The sequence below is a fragment of the Pseudochaenichthys georgianus genome, chromosome 24 (genome assembly GCF_902827115.2).
Source record: "Pseudochaenichthys georgianus chromosome 24, fPseGeo1.2, whole genome shotgun sequence".
Taxonomy (NCBI): Eukaryota; Metazoa; Chordata; class Actinopteri; order Perciformes; family Channichthyidae; genus Pseudochaenichthys; species Pseudochaenichthys georgianus.
The window spans coordinates 10,172,632-10,176,623 of record NC_047526.1 but is presented as its reverse complement, the minus strand read 5'-3'; the positions used below and the strand labels follow the sequence as shown (position 1 = coordinate 10,176,623).

Below are 3,992 nucleotides of genomic sequence, written 5' to 3'. Positions count from 1 at the left end.
GGAAGACACTTCACAGCCACTCTTACACCTATATACACTACTGCTCACCACCACACACAATATCAACACTAACCAACAACCAAATACTCACTCTTTGTCTCAAAGATTGGACGAGCCCCCATGTTACGTTCCCTTGTAGAGCTAGGGGTACCAAGGGAAGTAGCGACACACCAGACAGCCGGACGAGAGAAAAAGGAGAGGAAACGGAATGCCGAAGGAGTTTAAGTGAGGTTTTAATGCGTCAATAAGTAAGGCGGCTCACCAGCCAAAGTACAACACAAACGTACAACAAACAACACAACTATGCTGGGTCTCACACAGAGACAGGCTGCACACATGCAGCCAGACGAGAAGGAGAGAAAGAAGGCCCTCACTGCCGTCCTCCTCCGGTCCTATATGGAAGTCCTGATTGTTAATTCGGATCACCTGGGGGGAGGCTGCACCTGGGGACAATCAGAGGGAGAGAGAGGAAAACACACACACACGACCACACACACACTACGGCACGTAACACAGCCGCAGATGGAGGTGGAGGTGGAGGCAGCTGTAGTGATGCTGGTCTGCTGGTCCTTGGTGGTGATGGCTCTAGTGAAGGCCCTTGAGCCACAGTAGATCTTGACCTGGGGGCCGGCACAGATGGATGTTGTGGCTGCTGGATAAACGCCGCCTGTGGGCCACTAGGCCCAGACAGCTGTGAAACATCTCTGTAAAACAAATAAAAATGTAGGACAATAATTACAACTAATTTCATTGAAATAAAGTTCAAGTAAAATGTTGCTCAAGCACAAATAAAATGCACACATAAAAAGAAAGTTTGGGAGGTTGGAAAAGGAGTCTCTCTCGATCTCTCACACACACACACACACACCACACACACACACACCACACACACACACACACACAACACACACCACACACACACACACACACCACACACACACACACACACACACACACACACACCACAGGTATTTCCAGTTACTTTACATTCAGTATAAAATCACAGACACACATAACATATGCTACATCTGATTACAAAGTCTCATCTGTACAGGACGGTAAAATAATAACAGGCACACATAAATAAATCTATGACAAAGTCTCATCTGTACAGAACAGTATGATACAATAATCGATGGCAAAAATGTCACTGTAAATGTCTCCGTTGTGGGACGAATAATGATTAATTTAATCATCTACACATGTAATCTCATTTTACACACCAAAATAACGTTAACACAGAGTAAACGTTTGCTAATGGAGTCTATTTTGTCCCAAGAAAAAGTTCATGACTATCGATAACAAATATAATCAATAAACCTATTGTTCATTTTCGCGGTATTCCCCACACATTGCCAGTACACTATTACTGTAATATTTACACTTACCCATGTCCAAATGGATCCTTGTTGTTGTCTTTGTGTTCTTCTTCTTCAGAAGAGTCGAAGACTTCAGGTTCTGAACATCTGAGTCTCTCTCTCTCTCTCTCTCTCTCTCTTTTTTTCTTTCTCTCTCTCTCTCTCTCTCTCTCTCTCTCTCTCTCTCTCTCTCTCTCTCTCTCTCTCTCTCTCTCTCTCTCTCTCTCTCTCTCTCTCTCTCTCTCTCTCCACACTGACATAAAATGATGGGAGACACGTGGTTTATGTTTTTTTTACTTGGTGGTCCTTAGTGATTTCTCGATGTCCATTGGTCATTTCAGACCATGATGTCTGCCGGCTGAGATTTCCTTGACGGACACACGAATCCACCAATCCCACACAGTGTAAAGTCAAGCTGCTTTGAGTGGCCATATTGGCTGCTGTGCCCTGGTTACAGTCTCACAGGAGATATTGCTGGAAAGCTACCCTTCTAGCGATTCCGCGGATATCTGAATCATGTTTCTACTCCTTATAATCGAAAATATATGATTAATTATGCGCACCTGGACGCACCGGCGCGTCCACCGACTCCAGAGGGTTAAGAATAAACATCTTAAAGTAAATAACAATAAACAATAGCCCTTAACTCTGTAAGGCCCCCGGTTGTAATTTTACAACATTACTTTAAGCTATCCAAAAAAGTCAGTAAATGTTTTGTTTTTTTTAAAGACTACATTTACATTGTCAAAAGGTCCTTTTGTTCAGCCTCACCATGCTATTGGGTAGTAAACGTGTTTATAGGCCCTCTGGCCTCACATATCAGACTAACATTCCTGACAATAGATTTCAATAGTCATCTTTTACGGTGTAAATGCCTTTTTAATAATAACATTTTTGAATGGAACATTCTCAACACGAATTCATCAATCCAAATAAATATAACTTAAATATGTGGGAAAATACTGTGTTTGAAATGTATAATTGAAATGAGATGTTAGCTTTCTGTTTTGATATATATCTATCGCGTCCGGTGTGAATGGACTATTAGACTCGAGTGATGCGATATATATATATTGTATTCCAGTATTCAGATATGCTAAGCGGCATGCAATTCAACACAATGCAGCTCACCTCCTTCAAAGTGAAATGAAAAACCTCTGCATTTTGTTTATAGATATTAACAGAACTTAATGTCAGCTTAGTAAAAAAAAAAACATAATTATTATTTACAACGGACTGCGCTTAGCTAACGGACTACTTTCCACCTCTCATGGACCACACTCACCTTTTCTCTTGAAACACTGGGTGACATACTGTCGCCCTTTAGTTCCTCTCTTTTCTTGCTCTCCTTTCTTTCTTTTTCAAAGCATGACTTTGTGAGTCGTTCAGACATGGTGTTGTACCCTTAAAAAGGGAAATAGTGAGTGAGAGAAGTGAAGACATACAATCACGCAGCTCCCGCCTTCACTCGTCTGAATCGAGCCATCTTTATAATGAAGCTTGTACATTTACAATGAATACACTCAAATTTCAGGACCAATAATTATGACTAAATTATCCTTTATCTTTAGCTCTTTAACAGTGGTAAAACAACATATGTATGGACATGTGAATGCAACAACAGCCAGATTCAGCGGCACCACAAGGTATACAGCAGCTAGCTTCAATGACCACAAAGTTAGCCAGAATTAGCAAGAACCTTCAAACAATACAACAAAGTGCAAAATACACACTTTCCTCTGACAACGAACCACGGTGATGTAATACGGATTATATATAACATGTAAGGGATAATGTGCTGCGACGCGGTCATTATGGGGAAAAGAACACCGACAGGCTGATCAGGAGCCCGACGCGAAGCGGAGGGATCTAGATCGGCATGAAGGTGTTCTTTTCCCCATAATGACCAAGTCGCTGCACATTATCCCGCTTATTACATGGCCACATTCTCAACAAGTAACGTTATGACTCCCAATATTAATTGAAATGCTTTTATGGATTTAGAAAATGATTTTATTGATTTAAAAAATAGTTTATGTATTGATTTAAATTGACATGCATCCGCGAAGAAAAATAGTCCGATGTTACTGTTTGAACTAACGTAGCAACGGCAGGAACTGCTTCGATAGCGTTTTTGAGGAGCTTTCTGATTACAGATTTGAAAACATCGCTGCTTGCTTTAAAAGTAGCACAATTCATTATGTCAAACCTTGGAAAGTATCTCGATATCCCTGCCCTGATGCCAAAGTAACTGCACACTGTATGTTTTGCCATTTGATGTATATGTCTGGACCGCTGCGTAAAAAGGAGGGTTTCTGCCCGTTACTTCTCCGCTGTTTTCTTGTCCCTCTTGTCTTTTTCTTTTCTTCACTGGGGACTCATCAGCCACTAACTATTACTCCAAATTACTGTGCTCTCCAAATATATTAAAATGAATGTTAAAATCCTCCATGTTGCTATCACACGACAGCGGAAAACTAAAGACAATCAGACAGTTTGCTTGCTTTTCAAACTGTTACATTTGAAAAACAGTGAGAGCGTCTCTTGTCAGTTTGAAAAGCCAACGTAGGACCTGCTTGCGTTTTTGAGGAGCTTTTTGATTACAGATTTGAAAACATCGCTCCTTGCTTTAAA

The 3,992-nt window shown here is 41.0% G+C and overlaps 1 long non-coding RNA gene across 1 annotated transcript; it reads right to left on the bottom strand.

The window, feature by feature from the left end:
- Positions 1 to 216: 216 nt before the first annotated feature.
- On the bottom strand, positions 217 to 1,471 carry LOC139433104 (uncharacterized). The gene is made up of 2 exons (XR_011642668.1): positions 1,389 to 1,471; positions 217 to 704 (listed from the first exon to the last, which is right to left on the bottom strand). It is a non-coding gene; the product is annotated as an uncharacterized lncRNA (long non-coding RNA).
- Between the last annotated feature and the right edge of the window lie 2,521 nt (positions 1,472 to 3,992).